Here is a 20302-nt window from a genome sequence, read left to right on the forward strand (position 1 = left end):
TCTTTGAATGTACCCTTTACAGCACTCTCTATGTAGGTGTTAAAACTATTAAAACATAAAACTGAATGAAAAGTTACGAGGGAAGCAGGTAACATGTAGGCAAAACTCAGAAACCACTGAAGACATCTCTACCACACTTCGTACATATATAACTCACCATCTTGGGGAAAATATTTTAGGTACAAGATCCCTTACCCAAGCACCACTACAAGGGGGCAGGGAAGTGGGATGCTGGAAGTGTGTAAAAATTACCAACTTTAATATTGATTTCACAGTTTTCAGAGTTGCTAAGCTCAAAGACATTTCCCTCTTAGGAGTGTGAGCAGAAATGGAAAGGGAGTGACAAATATTTTAGGTAATCAAGTTTTGTCTTGAATTAATTTTACAATAAATTTGTAAAGGGCTTAATTTTATAGTTTGTGTATTGTATTTATACTTTTAAAAACAAATAAATACAGTAGGTTTGTTTTATGCTGTACAATAATTTAATTTCTGGGAACACCAGACAATCAGCTAAAACACAATAAAGGATGATGGACAACTAATATTCACCATAATGTACAGGGCACATAATTTGTAAATATTAGATGAGGGAAGATAGGGTAGCAGAAGCAGTTAGTATTTGTGTAAGAAACATCTCACAATATCTGTATTCATCAGCTACATAATGTTACACAGCAAACATGCTTGTCATTATTATAATGGAAATTACTCAGAAAAATGAGTGTTTACAGGCACTAGCCAGTGATAGTCATCTAGGCAAAAGTGTGGGAGAAGGTGAAAGGACAGTACAGAGCAGTGTTGAAATATCGGAGGGGGGAGACAGATGGGTTTTAGTGACAGCAGTGAAACAAGCCCAAAATAGAAGAGAGAGGGAGGGAGGGATGAGTGCAGAAGCGAAAAATGGTGAGGGGGGCAAAGGTAAGGGTGAATGGAAAAGTGAATGAGATAGAAATGTTCAAGGGTGGAGTTTTAGGTCAGGGAGTTTGCTGGAACAGATGTGTGGGACAGATAGTTACAAACTGATAGTTAAGATGTATATGATATGTTTTGTATTTTGGCTGTTGACATTGTAGTGACACATGGATGATGGTTTGGGATAAGAAGTGGAGTACAGTGGTGGGACTAGGATATTAAATAGGTTGGGTGAGTGGTGGAAGCCACAATTTTGTGGCAGGTGGGGGGGGGGGGGGGGGGTTGCTGTATGAAGGGAGTATTTTGATACTAAGTATCTGTTAAACCCCATCCTCAGCTATGACAGCTGGCATATGTATTTAGTAAGTCAGAATGAGGCAGAATTGGTGTTCAAACACAGACCAAATTAATGTATATATGGTACAATTGCCAATAATACTAATTTTACAAGCATCACCATGAACTTCTATCCAAATTAGCCACATATCATCAGCACTTCATTTATACAGGCAACAAAAATGTATATACAAAGATTTAGCAACAGAAACACATACTGTGAACCTTCCTGAATAGGTCCACACAGCCTCAGACAACATTAACGTGTGGTATGCTAAAACATCACAAGGACATATATTATACAAAATAGAAATTCTGTTCATATTATCCTTCTTAATACAACTGAAAGCAATGACATCTCAGCTTCAGCCACCAATCACCTTTACATTACTAAAAGCAAACCAAATTTTCATCCATGAATAACAGCTATATTAATATAGTCAACGTAACATCATAAGAAATTATGATATTATATACTGTAAACAGTTGCGTGCCAGCAGTGAACATAACTGTATGACGAGGAACTATCCTTCAAGACACCTTTGACTTTTATGCACTAAGTGTTGGCCTAAAATATTCCCTGCAGGATGCCAGCTACATAATGTGGGATTGCATTGTGCATGTGTTCATTAAAACTAATGTTGCAATAACAATTAAGATCACTTTTGTTAATATACTTAACAATGTCCCTTTCTTTCTTTACTGACTGAACATCTAACTGTTATTTCCCAAAAACACATAAAATACTTCTTATCAAGAAACTTCAAATAAGCACTAGTACTGTACTAATGGTGACTGGAGAATAATTTTATGGATACAGTAAATCATTGTACAGTTTCAAACCTTGTGCATTACAGCTACAAAATCATCCCTGGCAAAATCAGAGTGAACAGGAAAATTAAACCATTACAGTCCAGAGGATGGTCATCTGAATCAAACAAACCACTATTTATTACATTTACTGTTGATGCCCAACACCTGTCAAATACACACCACCTCTCATTGTTTTCCCCTCATATTACAATCCTTTCTCTTCCTAACATTGTATTCTCCCTTGTCACTTTCTCATTTACTAAGTTCTACGTTTTATGATTAATCCAGTCTTTCACCACAGACATACATGCAAGCATGTGACCACAAACACAAATGCACATGCTCTCTCTCTCTATTCATTCACTCCCTCTCCCTTTGCACTGATAACTCATAGTTTATTTTGGCACTTGTGCAAATGTAATCTCTCTTTCTTCACATTTTATTTATTCAACTAGCTCATTTATCTTTCCCTGTATAATGCATTATCTGGAAGGTTAAACGGAGCATTATCACGGAGGAGTAAATTCCATTTCTAAACATCTGGAGTCAAACATTGAAGAAGACTGACACAAAGAACCCTAGATATAATGCTACAAAAGGTCTTCTTCAGAAATCAATAAGATGCAGCCATAGATGTTTTAAAACTTGCCAGGAGGTCAGCAATTGACGACTGTCTGAATACCAGGCATCGTTACCTCTTTGACATTACACAGGGTACACCACATGGAGACGAACTGCCAAAGGTTCAAAACTTGCCTTTATCTTCTTGAATATTTATATTTCAAACAAGCTAAACACACAATCCAGAAAGTTCATTTACACAGATGACTCAGCCAAAGTTGCACAACATGAATCATTTGAGGCCTCCAAAGACATTTTGATCTCTGACTTAAAGCTGCCAAGCAACTACTTTCATAAATGGAGACTGCAGCTTAACACAACTAAGACAGAAGTATCATGCTTCCACCTTTGTAATGGTCACAAGAAGAGAGCTTAACATTAACTCTGAAGATGAAGGTCTCAACCGTGACAACTACCATGGACAGAATGCTTGCTTAGAAGGAGCACCTGACAAAGACCACAGGTAAAAGAAGGGCAAGAATTAAAATGATTAATAAACTGTGTGGCATCTATTTGGGCTCCTAGGTAAATATGCTTTGCACATTAGAAGTTGGGCTCATCTATTCGGAGGTGAAATACTGTGTCCCTACAATGATTATCTGCTCACATACGAACAAGATTGGTGTGGCACCAAATGACATTATCCACACTATCAGCAGCACAGTACAATCAACTCCTACTGCATGACTGCCCTCCTTGAGCCATATATGACTACCAGAGATATGGCGTAAAAATGCTTTCCTTAGAGAGTACCATAAAATTAGCAGTATCCCTCAGCTGTTCATACATACTGAAATTGCTGGCCTGACTCACAGAACACTGATATCAAGAAAATAGGCACTATCCACTGCTAAGGAACTGACACACTCAAACTTTGATGTTCACAATGTCTGGAAATAACACTGGAAAGAGCACTGATGACCAAAATGCCAAAGTTCCTCAGTGACATTCACTGCCCAAATTAAACATTCCCTCCCCCCACCCCCTCCCCTTCTTACCCCATCTGGTAAGTCTCCCATGACCCAAGGTTCTAAGTGACTTTTCTGTACTCTCCTCACTTCCTAAACCTCACAAATCCTTTTTCTTCATCACTCTTCCTTTCCCCTCAACCTTTCTGCCAGAAGAAAGAGCCACTGGCTCCAAAAGCTTGCATATTTCTTTAACCTTCATATACGTTTTCTCCTGCTGCTCCTTGGTAAGTAGGATTTTTATCTGTACAATTACATTATATTTACAACACAAAACATGACTGATGTGAAGTTAATAGGCACCAGTGCAGGCCCCCAATCAAACTCAATTTAAAATGAACACAATACACATACAACACACAAATACAATTTAAAATTACAGAAAAATTAATCAAGGCTCACCCACCATCTGGTGCAGGAGGTATGTACATAGGTGTTATTCTTCTCTTTCCATCTGAAGTACGAGTCTCTATCTGTTTATTGATGGGGCCCTTAAGAGGTGTTGAAGGCTGGAATACAGAAGCAGCTGGCTGTTCCAGTGATCCGTTAGTCTGCCCAGCGTCTGCTGCCGCTTTCTCTGCTGCAGCTTTCTCTACCTTCTCCCGGACAGCAAGCAACTCTGGTGTCTCCACCACACATGCACCTGCACCACTGGCAGCTGATAGTGACTTGCCATACATGCGCTCATGAAGCATTGTCTGTTTCAATTATGACAGGTTCAATATTAGTATCAGGATTTTAAGATGTTACAAATAATGTCATGAACAGGTGCTCCACACTGGCTCCCTTAACACTGTTCACAAGAGTACTTACAAAATATTATCAGCTACAGCTGCACTAACATGTTATGAAAATGCAGAAAAAACGAAAACTGCAATCAAGACCACACTTGGTTTAAATCAAATGAATGACTGTTTATGTCCATACACACATATCACAGTTGTGTGGTTGTTAGACAGTTTTACTTATGTTTAATGACACAAATCTCATATCTACTTGTGGTGCTATCGATTTGGTCTGCACCAGTTAAGAAAACAAATCGAGAAATTTATCTTTCAAAATTAAGCAGAGGTTTGGCTATGGAAAATGCAAAGTGCTCACAACATAAATATTAAATTAAAACAGGATTTCTAATTGAAAATTTTCAATGCCAGTGGCAGCAATATTGAAGAGCAGGTTGGGTTACTGTAGACACAATGTTAACAAGAGAAACACAAAATAGAAGAGAACAAGAGGCTGGGAAGTGGGGTAGACTCATTTAAGAACAACATATTCTGTGCTCAAATTTCAACCAGATTCTCAACTAGAATGACCTCCATGCCAATGAGCACGAATTCTGAAAACTTCAGTCACTTGTAACTCAGATTGAGCTTCTCTCCCATGACATTTTGAAAGCCACAGATAAAAGCAATCAAGCAGAGGTATTTCTTGACTTTCAAGAAGCATTTGCCTCATCACTACAACAAAGACTGTTAATGAAAGTATGACCCCCCCACACACACACACACAAACAAAATAGTTGGATGAAATGGTTGACATTCATAAGCATCTGGAAATCACCCTGACTACAGTCAAACAATCGGCAGTTGCTGAGAATTGGTGGAGAGCTCCCGAGAGTGACCTGTGACATCTGTACCAGAGGTACCTCATGTACTATTCTCTCCCATGAATCCTGTCTCCTCTGCAGAAAGTATGGGATCTGTCATTAACCATTCACTTTACTGAGAGAGGCGTGTCAATGGTAGATCTAGGCATCTTGTACAGGGTGGACGAGGACCAGGGAGGACTCAGTCCGAGCTGATGTCTTTCACTGAAACTGATCCAGAGGGACTCACTTCACCTGTTTTAGGAAAATCTGTTTTGTGTGGTGGCAAGATGAGGTGAACACAAAAGGGTAGGAGATCTATTAATCGTCAGCAGTTGAAATGTACAGCAAATGATGGTAGGAAAATTGCAGCAGGGGACACGAAAGGACACCAGGTGCACTCAGTGTGTATGCCTGCAGGCCACATTCAACATGTTGAAGAGGCTAATCAAGCAGCCAGTGAGGGAACAGTGTGCAAGCAACTGCAGATTGTGGCACAAGTTGGAACAAAGATGCCTTTCATCTGGGCTCCGAGGCCACTCTTGGGTCATTCCACCAACTGGCAGAGATAGTTCAGGAGATCAGCCTTGAGCATGGAGTTTCATTGACTTTTGTCACAATCTGCAGCAATGTCCCCCAGTATACAAGAAACTCAAATCCAGCAAGATAGAAACCGAAGCGGCATGTGAGATTGTTTGGTCAAGACCCAGTATCAGGGGTGGGAATAAAATGATAAATGGATGCTTTTATTGCCCACCAGACTCATCCCCTGATATAAACAAAAACTTTATAGAAAATCTTAGTTCAATTGTACATAAGTTCCCCAATCATAGCATAAACATCAGGGGAGACTTTAATCATCCAACAATTAATTAGGACAATTATAGTTTTGTTGGCTGTTGGTGTTATAAGACATTCTGTGAAGCATTACTAAATGCCTTCTCTGAAAACTGCCTGGAACACATAGTTAAGATCCCCACTCTTGATGGAAATATATTGAATTTAATGGCAACAAATAGAGCTGACCTCTTTGAGGATGTCCACATCAAAACTAGTATCAGTGACCATGACACAGTTGTGGCAACAATGATTAGGAAAGTATGCTCAGTAGACTAGATAAAAAATCAGTAGTGACATCTCACAATGGGGAACTTTAAACTTTCAGCACAGGTAAAGAGCAAATCGGGCTCAAGTTTAAAAGAATAGTTGACCATGCACTGGACAGATAAGTACCCAATAGAACAGTTCATAGTGGGAGGGAATCTCCATGGGATACAGTCACTGTAAAAGAACTTCTAACGAAACAGAGATCACTGCATCATAGGTGTGAAACAAAGCGTAGGGCTATAGGGAGAGAGATAATGAGTGAAACGAGTTTGCCTGTCAAGAGAGCAATCTGTGATGCCTTCAATGACTACCTTAGCAGATTACTGTCAAGTGATCTTTCACAGAACCCAAAGAAATTCTGGTCATATGTAAAAGCTGTTATTGCACCAAAGTTAGTGTCCAGACCCTAGTGAATGAGACATGAAGTGAAATTGAGGATACCAAAGCAAAAGCTGAAATGCTTAACTAAATTTTCAAATGTTCCTTTACAAAAGAAAACCCTGGATAACTGCCACAATTTAATCCTCGTACCACTGGAAAGATGAACAGAATATGTATTAGTGTCAGTGGCTTTGAGAAACAGCTTAAATCATTAAAATTGAACAAAGATCCAGAACCTGATGGAATCCCTATCATATTCTATACTAAATTTGTGGCTGAGTTTCATCCTCTTGTAACTATAATGTATCACAGATATCTTGAACCAAAAAAAAAAAAAAAAAAAAAAAAAAAAAAAAAAAAAAAAAAAAAAAAAAAAAAAAAGTCTAATTCTTGGAAAAAGGCACAGGTCACACCCATCTACAAGAAAGGGAGTACAAGTGATCCACAAAACTACCATCCAACATCCTTGACATCTATTTGTTGTAGAATCTTAGACCATATTTTGAGTTCAAACATAATGAAGTATCTTGAACAGCTAGATGATGTATTTCTTGATTTCCAAAACACATTCGACTCCATATCACACCTATGCTTATTGTCAAAAGTATGATCATATGGGGTATCAAGTGAAATTTGTTACTGAATTGAGGACCTTTTGGTAGGGAGACTTATCATGTTACCTTGGATGGAGATTCAACATCAGATGTAGAAGTAACTTCAAGTGTAACCCATGGAAGTGTGTAGGGACCCTTGCTGCTCATATCATATATTTATGATCTTGCAGATGATGCAGTTAGCTATAATGAAGTACTATCTGAAAGAAGCTGCATAAATATTCAGTCAGATCTTTCAAAGTGGTGCAGAGCAGAGACTGGTAACTTGCTTTAAGTGTTCAGAAATTTAAAATTTTGCACTTCGAAAAAAAAGAAGAAGAAAGAGAGAGAGAGAGAGAGAATAGTATCCTATGACTAACGACTGCAAAAATTTCCCACAAAATGACAATATGCAAAATTACTTAACAGATGCTGTTCCATAGCGAAATGTATCCAGACAAGTTATTTGTCAGAGACAGGTTGAAATAGCTTTATTTCTGCATCGAATATCAAAACATAAGCAGTTACTGGCATTGTACATCATCTGGCAAAGCCCAGTTAAGAATGATAATGTGCACAAGAACCTACACGGAAAATGAAGTGTACAAACCCAACGATGTATCAGTGTACTCAATGATCTGGAGCCATGCCAATGTAGGTGGTTGGATGGACTGTTTAAGTTACACGGCACATAATGCAACACAGTACTCAACCATGAGACCTAGCATTTTATAAGAAGGAAACGTGCCTGTTTGTTTGTTAGCTAAAGATTAAAAGATAGTATAACAGGGACAGTTTTAACGTGGGAAATTAGGTGGCAGATGGTTTGAGTTGTATTTGCATATAATACCGCTAGAGGTTGGGCCTTAACTACATCTTTAACAGTAATCTGCTAACTTCATCAAGCCATTGTGCAGTAGCTGTGCCTGAATGCTTTGTGTTGTGCATTGCTCATTTTCTTCTTTTGAAGCGGCTAATCCTGCTCCATCACAGATTTTGATTATGACCTTTACAAAACCGGAAGAGGTCAGTGATCCCCTGTGACAATGTGTCAGTTCTTGTGTAAGCTTCTGCTCAGCGAAATGGAGGCAGAGTTTGTTTCTGTGCACTGCTCCTTCCTCTGTGGTGGTCAAAATTCTAGTCTGTTTATGTTCGCAGCCATCTGTGACTATAGCCTATAGCACCATCTCTCTGCGCTATAGTGACTGGAACACAAAATCTGTAATGTTTTCTAACAGTGCCGAAATTTTTCTCCTAACGTTAAAATTGAGTTGCCGTACTTTCAATTCTACTTCTATGCTAAATGCCTTGTCAGCTCTATCTGCAGTGTTGTCAAGCATGGGTCACATGGCTGTGAATGCCCATGAAAGGTTGAATTTAGTAGTCTGCAGACTTTTTAATCTTCAAATTGGGTGAGAAAAGACAAGTAATGTTCAGAAACATCTTACATTGGAGACACATTCATTTAACTAGAGGGAAAGTGCTGCTGCATTTCAACAGAACAACCAGTTTTGAAAGCATAAATGCAGCCAAATGAAGAAAAGAAGTGCCATTTTGGAAGAAAAAGGTCTTGAAGTTTTTTGCAAAAGCAAACACTCCCATCAAAAAGTTCAATTTCAAAGAACTAGTAATTTGTCTGTCTTCACTCGTGTAGTATGACAATCTTATAAATTTGTGTGTCTAATAATTTACAAACAAAGAAAATATATGCGAATTTCAACAAAACTATATGCGAATTTTGCAAAACACAGATGTGGATTTTACAAAAATATATTTTCCCGTCCTTACCTATCAGTATAATATCAATGAGTTAGTAAAATATCAATGAGTTACTGCTGGAATTGGTCAACTCATACAAATACCTGGGTGTAACACTTTTTAGGGATATGAAATCGAATGATCACATGGGTTCAGTTGTAAGTACAGCAGGTGGTAGACTTCGGTTTACAGGTAGAATACTGGGGAAGTGCTATCAATCTACACTGGAGATTGCTTACAAGTCACTTGTGTGACCCATTCTAGAATATTGCTTAAGTGTACAAGTGTACGGGACCCATAGCAGATAGGACTAACAGGGAATATTGAACAAATATGGAGTAGGGCAGCATGATTGTTCAAAGATTTTATAATCCTTGGAAGACAGTCACAAAAATACTGAAGAAACTAAGCTGGAAGACTCTTTAAGATATATGTAAACTATACTGAGAAAATCAAATGATTGCTCCAGGTATGTACTACAGTCCCCTACATATTGCTCACATACTAATCATGAATGTAAGATCAGAATAATTACTGCACATACAGAAGCATTCAAACAATCATTCTTTCCATGCTGCAAATGTGAATGGAACAGGAAGAAACCCTTATAACTACTACAATGGGATGTACCCTCTCGCATGAATCTCATGGTGGTTTACAGAGTACAGATGTAGATGTAGATGCAGAAATAATGCAAGGAAAACTTTTTAATGCTTACTACATTTTCGTGATTCATGAAGTAAAACTTCAGCATCAGGTATCTCATTTTAATGTATTACAACTGCATTTCTAGATTATTTGCAACATGTTTTAGAGACGGTATCCACATACGTCACTGAATGTACCTGCAAACTTGTATCATTGTATGACACAGTTCCAGAGATGTGATATTTTAAAACTGCCAGAATCTAAGATGAATCGATTTTGGTTTGGAATTTTTCACCAATCTATGGGTCACTAAGGTGAAACTAATACATTCTATGAGGGCTATTCAGAAAGTAGGGAACATTTCCATCTGACGCCGCTAGGCACGCACCAATCACGTATATTTTGGTATATGTGTGAGCTCGGCAGCTCAGTTAGCATCCATCCGTGACAGTGGGAACGTCTCTGCACGTCTGGTTTTTTCGATATTTGAATTTGAAATGTGCGCTGCATTTCGAAAATTCTGCCAGTTGTGAGCTGCGGTCTGCGACACAGTTTTTATTGGCAAAAAACCTAAAACTTATAGAAATTTATCATGAACTGTGCAAAGTATACGGAAACAATGTAACGAGTGAATGTTTTGTCCAGGAATGGTGCATTCGGTTTAAAAATGGCTAAACCAATGTTCATGATGAAGAGAAGAGTGGACACCTGAGCATTGTGACTGACAATCTTGTCGCTAAAGCTGATGAAACGATTTGTGAAAATCGTTGCTTCACGATAATGGAGCTTTCACTTTCTTTTCCACAAGTTTCATAGAAATTATTGTTTAAAATTGTCACTCGAAAGCTAGGCTACCACAAATTTTGTGCATGGTGGGTGCCCAAAATGCTTACAGAGCACAATAAAGAACAGCAAATGGAGGCAACGTTGACATTTCTGGAGGCCTACCACAAACATGGTGATTCATTATTGGATCAAATCATAACAGAAACATGGTGATTCATTATTGGATGAAATCATAACCAGTGACGAGACTTGGGTGAAACACGTCAATTGTGAGACAAATTTACAATCCATGGAGTGGGGGTCACAAGGTCCTCCCAGAAACAAAGAAAATGTTTGCAAACCTTGTTGGTAAGAAAGCTGTTGGCGACAGTGTTTTGGGATAGGCAGGGTGTGCTTCTTATTGATTTTCTCGAACATGGAGCAACCATAAATTCTGCCCGGTACTGTCAAACTTCGCACGGCCTTAGAAGAGCAGTTCAAAACAAATGCCATGGAAAGCTTATGTCCAAAATTTTGTTTTTGCTTGACAATGCCCAACCTCACATGGCAAACTGCACTAACGAACTCCTAATTCATTCAAATGGGAAATTTTCCCTCATCTGCCCTATATCCCCGATCCTGCACCAAGCGACTTCCACTTGTTTCCCAATATGAAGAAATGTCTTGCAACGCAGTGCTTTGATGATGATGCAGAACTCTAGACAGGCTGACTCACTGGCTGAAGTCTCAGGTGGCAGAATTTTACAACAAAGGTTTTTCAAAGCTTGTCCACCGCTATAATAAGAGCCTCAATGTGTTTGGTGACTATGTGGAAAAGTAGTATGTCAGTCGCTCTTTCACATGTATATAATAAAATGTATATACATCTTCCTCTTCTTCTTCTTCATCATCTTTCTGAATAGTCCTCGTAAGTAATTGGGGTTTTGAGTCTTCAAACATAAAGGTTTACACACTTAATGTAAAATATTTAACACACAAACTCATTTGTAAATTCAGACATCTGAAGCTCTTTTATACGTGGGAGACTGTCTCTTTAAACACTTGGGCTGTGGGGATAACTGGTATTAATAGTATGGATAATCATCAACAGATGTAGAAGTAACTTCAGGCAGGCCACAGGTAACTGTGTTGGGGCTCTTTATTGTTACTGTTGTATACACATGACATTATAGACGACATTAATAATAGCGTCAGTCATTTTTCAGATGATGCAGCAATATCTGGAAAGGGTTGCATTAGTATTCCATCATGTCAAAGTGGTGCAAAGATTGGAACCTTGCTTTAAATGACGGGTATGTAAAAGTGTACACTTTACAAAATGAGAAAGTGTGGTTCCTATGGTTACAATACCAATGACTGACAATTACAGTCAGTCATTTCATACAAACACCTTGGTGTAAAAATTTGTGGGGATGTGAAATGGAATGATCACATTGGTTCTGCTGAAAGTAAAATAGACAGCAGATTTTGGTTTATTGTAGGAAAATGCAATCACTCTACAGAGGAGACAGCATGAAAAACACTTGTGTGACCCCAACCTAGAATATTGCTAGAGTGTGTGTGACACATACCACATATGACTAACAGAGGACATTGAGCAAATATGAAGAAGGGTAGTGAAAATGGTTACAGGTCAGCTTGACTCACAGGAGGCTATCACAGAAATGCTATGAAACCTGGAATGGCACACGCTTTAAGATGAACGCCTGCATTTCCTTGGCATACATGAATCAAACTGAAGTGAGTGACACACTGTGCATGGATATACACATTTACTATTTTTTATTTGAATTCTGTGATGTGCACAAACTTCATTCTTGTTTGATATATTTGAGTTGTGTACATTCTGTCAGACCTAATATAAAATGACCTACATTTTTTTAATAATATGAATATTTATATATATGTGTTTGGAGAGAGAGAGAGAGAGAGAGAGAGAGAGAGAGAGAGAGAGAGACTGATTTTTGATTGAGATTTTACTTTAAGTCGTAACTGGTATCTGAATTTTGGTTGCTGCCTCCTTGAATGATCAGCTTCTGCACCAGTTGGTGACGTATTACAATTTGGAGGAAGCTACTGCTCTTTAAGGTTTAAAATACAACTCTGTTAGTTACTTGGCCGTATTGTGGATAGCTTTGAGCCCAAATTTTCATAGCTTTTCATACCTAAGGGACCACTGTTGTAAGTAAATAAGATCAAACAGCAATCTGCTTTTTGTGAGAAAAAGAGATAAGAGATTGCTTAGCACACAAACTCCCTTCAAACTACATGTCCTGCTACATCAAAATTGGTCAGTGGAGTTCAGCATAATACTATTGTACAAGAATATAATCCAATTACTGTAATTCAGAAATTCTGAGAGATTGTTACTTATTGAATGAAAACTATAGAGAATGCATTTCTTTTCCTGTATTTTAGTGAACTTCGTACATTTACAATTCTGTTGGTTGATAGACAGCAATGACAATGAAGTTTACCTCCTCTTCCAAAAACAAGATATTTCTATTCTTCACTTCCAGAAAATTTGTATACATAAATGTTTGGCAACTCTTACACATACTTTACTCGGTTTTATCACTAAAATATCAATTTTCATTAAATGTAACAATACGTTCTGAGTGACAGCATAGCAACATGTCCTCTTTCCACAAGATACAGATTAACAGTCCTCTTTTTTTTTTTTTTTTTTAATAAATCTTATTTTTGTTTTTTAGAGTCCATACTCAAAGATTCACAACTACTATCATTGTGGGGATTGCGCACTAAAGAATTTCTTGCTGTTCAGCTGCGCTTCACTTAACTTCAAGTACTTTTTTAATCACATTTACATTTACGGTATTTACATACATTACTGAGTTCTCGGAATAAAATTAGGCACAAATTAGTTTAAAAAAGCAGTGAGACACACACAACATTACAACCTGTCCGACAGAACAGACATCACTCGTGATGACATGGCTGATGCTTACATTTATACGAAACACAGAATGGGGAAAGAAAGGGAAAGGATGCAAGGGAATTCATCACTTCCAGGCACACAGGGCGTTGTGCTAATGCAATAACGAAAGCTGAGAACTGATGCTGGTCCAGGATTCTCATGAGCACTTGCCTTAACCTTATTCATTTTGCTCCAAATCAATTTCTAATTAGCTTGGAAAATAGTCTTGTGATGATGGTGCAGTGAAAGAAACACATTAGTTATTTTTACGATTGAATAACACTGATTATCTGTAGATTAAATGTTTGTTGGTTAGGTTAGTTACAAAACAGCATCATCATCACACATTTGGTATTCACTACTGCATAAAAGCCTCCTACAGATTTCTCAATCTTCAGCTATGTGCATTCATATTAATGTAATTCACATAACCAAACTGCTTAATCTACATGATCTTCAATTGGTGCACTACTAACTTAAGGTACTATGCGAGATATGTTTTGTTTTGATACAAATGGTGCTATCAAATTTACTATCCACTACAATTTCATATCAAAAGTCAAAAGTCAGTGACAGCCAAGTGACATTATGAAATGCAGAGCAGCTTTACAGAAGTAGGTTTCCCAGAAAGCTATTGTCACCATGTCTTGAACAATGTGTTTAAACCAGTTTCTTCTCAACTTTGCTTTTATTGGTTTCATTTGTCTATATCATTTACAATTCTGCCATTAGTACTGACATTTGGGTATGGCAGCCCTAGGGATTAAAGACACCTGGAGAAACCATGCACAACAGAAAGGAACACAGGCACTTTGTGCAGGCAGCGTGTGGTCTTCAGGGCTCGTGACTACTGGATATGGATATATGCATTATATTAGTAAACTAGCACGTAGTACTATTTTTCTAGATGAGAAGTCTCATCTCAAGGAGGTAGTTACACATTGCTGAAGACACAGAAATATCGAACTTATGTACAGTATCCACAAACTACATTCTCTCTTTTCCTGGTGTTGAGTTTATTAAATCATATACATCACTGGTCATAGCATGCCAGGCAATGTTATGAAACTATGAGAAATATCTGATGATAGTGTGAAGACAGATGTGAGCAACAAAGACAATCATGAACAAAATTTTGAGCTTCGGAGAGGATACACATTATATATTGTCACAGGTAAAATCGTTTCTGAAGAAGAGAAATTTGTTAACATTGAGTATAGATTTAAGTGTCAGGAAGTCGTTTTTGAAAGTATTTGTATGGAGTGTAGCCATGTATGGAAGTGAAACATGGATGATAACCAGTTTGGACAAGAAGAGAATAGAAGCTTTCGAAATGTGGTGCTACAGAAGAATGCTGAAGATAAGTTCGGTAGACCACGTAACTAATGAGGAGGTATTGAATAGGATTGGGGAGAAGAGAAGTTTGTGGCACAACTTGACTAGAAGAAGGGATCGGTTGGTAGGACATGTTTTGAGGCATCAAGGGATCACAAATTTAGCATTGGAGGGCAGCGTGGAGGGTAAAAATCGTAGAGGGAGACCAAGAGATCAATACACTAAGCAGATTCAGAAGGATGTATGTTGCAGTAGGTGCTGGGAGATGAAGAAGCTTGCACAGGATAGAGTAGCATGGAGAGCTGCATCAAACCAGTCTCAGGACTGAAGACCACAACAACAACAACAACAACAACAACATTATGATTCATTTTTACTACGTTGCCATTGTCTACCAACCAACCAACTTGCTTAGAGTTTATATGGCTGCATTAATAATTTCCAGTCAATAACAATTACATAGGTGGTGTAAGAATAAAAGTTTATTTAAAGTAAACTCTGTTCTTTTGTCATGATTCTAGCAGAAAATCAGCAATGACTTTTTTAAGGGTTTCCAGTTTATTACTTTATATCTACTAGGAGCTCGTTATAAGACCTTGGCAACAGAATATATTACTACTCTAAAGCTTAATAAAAAGGCAAACCATATGTAGATACCATTATTTCATCCTTCATTGTTACCTAAGAGCATAATAATAATAGGTCTTTGTAGAGGCCTAAACAAGATGTGCTGTTATCTGCTTTACACTATATTCTTATTATTCCAATTTTGGTGAAAACCTTATCATCCCTACACTTTGTTAATAACAGTCGATTCTAATGATTTCACAAGATGAAGACACCGTGAAAACAAAAGAAAAGAAGAGAAGGAAACAAAATGTAATTTAAATGGAGTTATAGTGACAGACTTTCCTAGCAACCTTTTTAAGACAGTATTATTAGAAGGAAAGCTAGCTGAAGTTTCACAGTTTGCAGAGAAAGAAAACAAACAATGACTTTCTTAAAATACACTCCTGGAAATGGAAAAAAGAACACATTGACACCGGTGTGTCAGACCCACCATACTTGCTCCGGACACTGCGAGAGGGCTGTACAAGCAATGATCACACGCACGGCACAATGGACACACCAGGAACCGCAGTGTTGGCCGTCGAATGGCGCTAGCTGCGCAGCATTTGTGCACCGCCACCGTCAGTGTCAGCCAGTTTGCCGTGGCATACGGAGCTCCATCGCAGTCCTTAACACTGGTAGCATGCCGCGACAGCGTGGACATGAACCATATGTGCAGTTGACGGACTTTGAGCAAGGGCGTATAGTGGGCATGCGGGAGGCCGGGTGGACGTACCGCCGAATTGCTCAACACGTGGGGCGTGAGGTCTCCACAGTACATCGATGTTGTCGCCAGTGGTCGGCAGAAGGTGCACGTGCCCGTCGACCTGGGAACGGACCGCAGCGACGCACGGATGCACGCCAAGACCGTAGGATCCTACGCAGTGCCGTAGGGGACCGCACCGCCACTTCCCAGCAAATTAGGGACACTGTTGCTCCTGGGGTATCGGCGAGGACCATTCGCAACTGTCTCCATGAAGCTGGGCTATGGTCCCGCACACCGTTAGGCCGTCTTCCGCTCATGCCCCAACATCGTGCAGCCCGCCTCCAGTGGTGTCGCGACAGGCGTGAATGGAGGGACGAATGGAGACGTGTCGTCTTCAGCGATGAGAGTCGCTACTGCCTTGGTGCCAATGATAGTCGTATGCGTGTTTGGCGCCGTGCAGGTGAGCGCCACAATCAGGACTGCATACGACCGAGGCACACAGGGCCAACACCCGGCATCATGGTGTGGGGAGCGATCTCCTACACTGGCCGTACACCACTGGTGATCGTCGAGGGGACACTGAATAGTGCACGGTACATCCAAACCGTCATCGAACCCATCGTTCTACCATTCCTAGACCGGCAAGGGAACTTGCTGTTCCAACAGGACAATGCACGTCCGCATGTATCCCGTGCCACCCAACGTGCTCTAGAAGGTGTAAGTCAACTACCCTGGCCAGCAAGATCTCCGGATCTGTCCCCCATTGAGCATGTTTGGGACTGGATGAAGCGTTGTCTCACGCGGTCTGCACATCCAGCACGAACGCTGGTCCAACTGAGGTGCCAGGTGGAAATGGCATGGCAAGCCATTCCACAGGACTACATCCAGCATCTGTACGATCGTCTCCATGGGAGAATAGCAGCCTGCATTGCTGCGAAAGGTGGATATACACTGTACTAGTGCCGACATTGTGCATGCTCTGTTGCCTGTGTCTATGTGCCTGTGGTTCTGTCAGTGTGATCATGTGATGTATCTGACCCCAGGAATATGTCAATAAAGTTTCCCCTTCCTGGGACAATGAATTCATGGTGTTCTTATTTCAATTTCCAGGAATGTATTTATGCAGCTAGTTGTAGAACAGTAATTAAATAATAATTATCTGATATAAACTGTGTGTCAAAGAATCAGTGAAATCATCAAAAGTCAAACCCCCTGCAATATGACTTAAGACACGATATCTGTTTGGTGAAAAAATGTCCCTGAATAAGGAAAACCATGAGGTCATCCACATGTGTACAAAAAGAAATCCATTATACCCCAGTTACATGACAAATAATACAACTTTAAGGGCTGTAAATTTAACTAAGTACCTAAGAATTACAATTACGAAGAACTTAAATTGGAATGATCACATAGGTAATGTTGTGGGGAAGTGTGATAAACCTTTTGCATTTCCTTTATGTTTTCGTCTTCCTTAAAGGCAAAGAGACAAGATGAAGTGGTAGCCCATCATAGAGCCTATGCCTACCGTCATGTATTTTTTTACTTTCAGTTGTTAATAAACAGAGGATTTTTTCTGGTACCGGTAGGAGGGAGGAGGGATTCGTGCTCAGCTAGTGAAAGAGTGAGAAGCACGTCAATTTTTTAGCGAGTAATTGTAGACCGCCATTTTGGGGTCGCTATGAATAAGTGAGGAGTGTGGATTTCATATGTGCACCATTTAGAAAAATGCAGTATTGTTTTGTTAACAGAAAGGTCGTGTGAGTTGTTATTTCAAATAGTACAATAATTACAATAACTGAAGCCCACCTGTGTACTTTGGAAAATTACGAAGATTCGATAAGCTTAATAGGAACACGGTCAAGACTTCAAAGGTGAACGCGGCGACCAAACGCAATATTATAAAGAATGGTAAGCACAAATCTACAGCAGAGAAAGAAACTACTCCGCCCTGCAAAATAATATGAACTAATACGGACTTATTTCCAGGCATAGCTCAGCTTATTGTGCTTGTCATTCACGCCGAAAAAGTAATCTCATTAATTCAATACATTTTAAAAAGCCACGCATTTTATTATCATCTATTCCATTATTTTATTATACTATAAAGTGGCGACCGTGACAGGGTTCAAACATCAGACTTCAGGGTCCTTTTAATAGAGGATGGAACTTTTAAACCATATTATATTAAAATGTGCAAAAACATGCAACGTTTACAGGAAGAAGACCCGAGATGGAGCAAGGTAAGGAAAAAATTGCAAGCTAGAACACACGAACGTTTAGAGCAGTATTACATTATACATAATGGCGTCCTCTTTCACAGAAGAGATCGACGAATGGATAAGTGGTGTGTGTGCATACCTCAGGAATACGTGGAAAACTTAATTCAACACACGCACTGCACATGGGGGCACTATGGAGTGCTGAAGTGTGCCGCCAAAATTTCTACGTATTGTTATTTCCCTAATATGAGGCGACGTATAGAGCAAGTAATCAGATGCTGTGCGGTGTGTCAAAAGGTCAAACATCAGAATAGGACCCGTCTTAACGCACTAAACCCAATAATACCAAAGCAACCAAGAGATCTTGTATCTATTGACGCCGCAGGTCCTTATCCCCAAGCCCGCGGCGGAGTTAAATACATCGTAGCCCTGTATGATGTTTTTAGTAAGTATCTCCAGCTGTACGCAGTCAAAACAGTTAGGTCAGGGCCAATTATAAGGCAAATTCTGGAAGACTACATACCACGCATCGGGAAACCACAGGCAGTCCTAACTGATAACGCCTCAAATTTTACATGTGACCAATGGAAATCATTTTTAAAATCACAAAACATACGTCATATTTTAGTATCCAAGTTCCACCCGGAAGCAAGTCCCGTCGAACGGTCCTTCCGTGAATTTAATAGGTTTATCCGCACATATATACCACAGAACCAAAGGAAATGGATAGAATACCTGGGTCCGTTTCTGCACATAGTAAATCACCTATCACACACATCCACAGGGCACACACCGGCCGAACTAATGTTTGAAAAGATGGAGCTAGATGAATGGGCAAAACCGATACCTAAATTAAGGCACAAAGACGTAATCTTAGAAGAGAAAGTATGGCGAGCGCTAATAACATTGGAAGAGCAAGCTCAGATAAGGAAAGGAATTTACGACAGGAAATTGAAAAACGTAACAGAATTCCAGATTGGACAGGAGGTACTACTAAGAACGCATCCGAAATCATCAAAATTAAAGGCATTGAATAGAAAATGGAAATTGTTATATGTTGGTCCGTATATCATTGTTGACAAGCCACATCCGGGGTGCTACTTGATAGGAAATATAAAAAATGGTAAAATAAAAGGCATGTATCCACATAAAGATTTGTGGAAATTTATTAAATGAAAATTCAAATCTCACTCTGTTCTTATCTGTTGCATCAGTAAAACGCAAGAAGGTAGGAGGTTTGTCGCTCTTTGACGAATAAACCGACTGGCGCTCAGTTCCTCTCCAGCTAGGGGGTACAATATTTATATTTCCGGTGCCCTCTCCCTCTTCTACTATTCGGCTTAATCAATAAGGAATGTTCAATCTTCTTTTACTATCTAACATGCAGAGAGTGAGATTCAGCCTAGTGAAAATAAACTTTTCTTGTATTTTGATATTGTACTTCCTTAAGACTTAATTCACAGCGCGCGAGCTTTAAGCGAGAGGCAAGAGCGATGGGGTATACTGAGCCGTGCTGCCGCGCTTAAAGCAGAGCGTACTTCAACAATTATATACGGAGCGGCTTAACAGCTGATCGTAGGGGCCAAGTAGGCAAAAAGCAAGGTTGAGTTCAGTGTCCCCTGTACGATGCGCAAAGACACACTGCGCACCGCGACGGAAACCATTCTAGAATTTAAGCAAATCGGCATCCACACCACCTAACCAGCTGGACAAAATAGGAGCAATAGGAAATAGAGTACCTACCAGCTAGTTATGTTAAGAGTAAATCATTAGTTTAAGCATACGCAGCTTTAAGAAAATGAGCACATGGACGCAAGTAAGCTATAAGGAGAGTAGAATAAGCTAAATTTGTGAACTCAACATATTCTATTGAATGTACATAGCTAGGAATAAGTATAAGTATTCGAAGTAGAAGAGAATATATACAGGAAATGACCTATCCGACTATATACAACAGGACTAAGACAAGTTGAAAAAGGAA

The 20302-nt window shown here is 39.3% G+C and overlaps 1 pseudogene; it reads right to left on the minus strand.

Annotated features, from left to right (window-relative positions):
- Positions 1–20302, minus strand: part of LOC126419665 (protein HIRA-like) — a 294055-nt pseudogene that overhangs the window by 110028 nt on the left and 163725 nt on the right.

This window comes from Schistocerca serialis, chromosome 9 (assembly GCF_023864345.2).
Source record: "Schistocerca serialis cubense isolate TAMUIC-IGC-003099 chromosome 9, iqSchSeri2.2, whole genome shotgun sequence".
Classification (NCBI taxonomy): Eukaryota; Metazoa; Arthropoda; class Insecta; order Orthoptera; family Acrididae; genus Schistocerca; species Schistocerca serialis.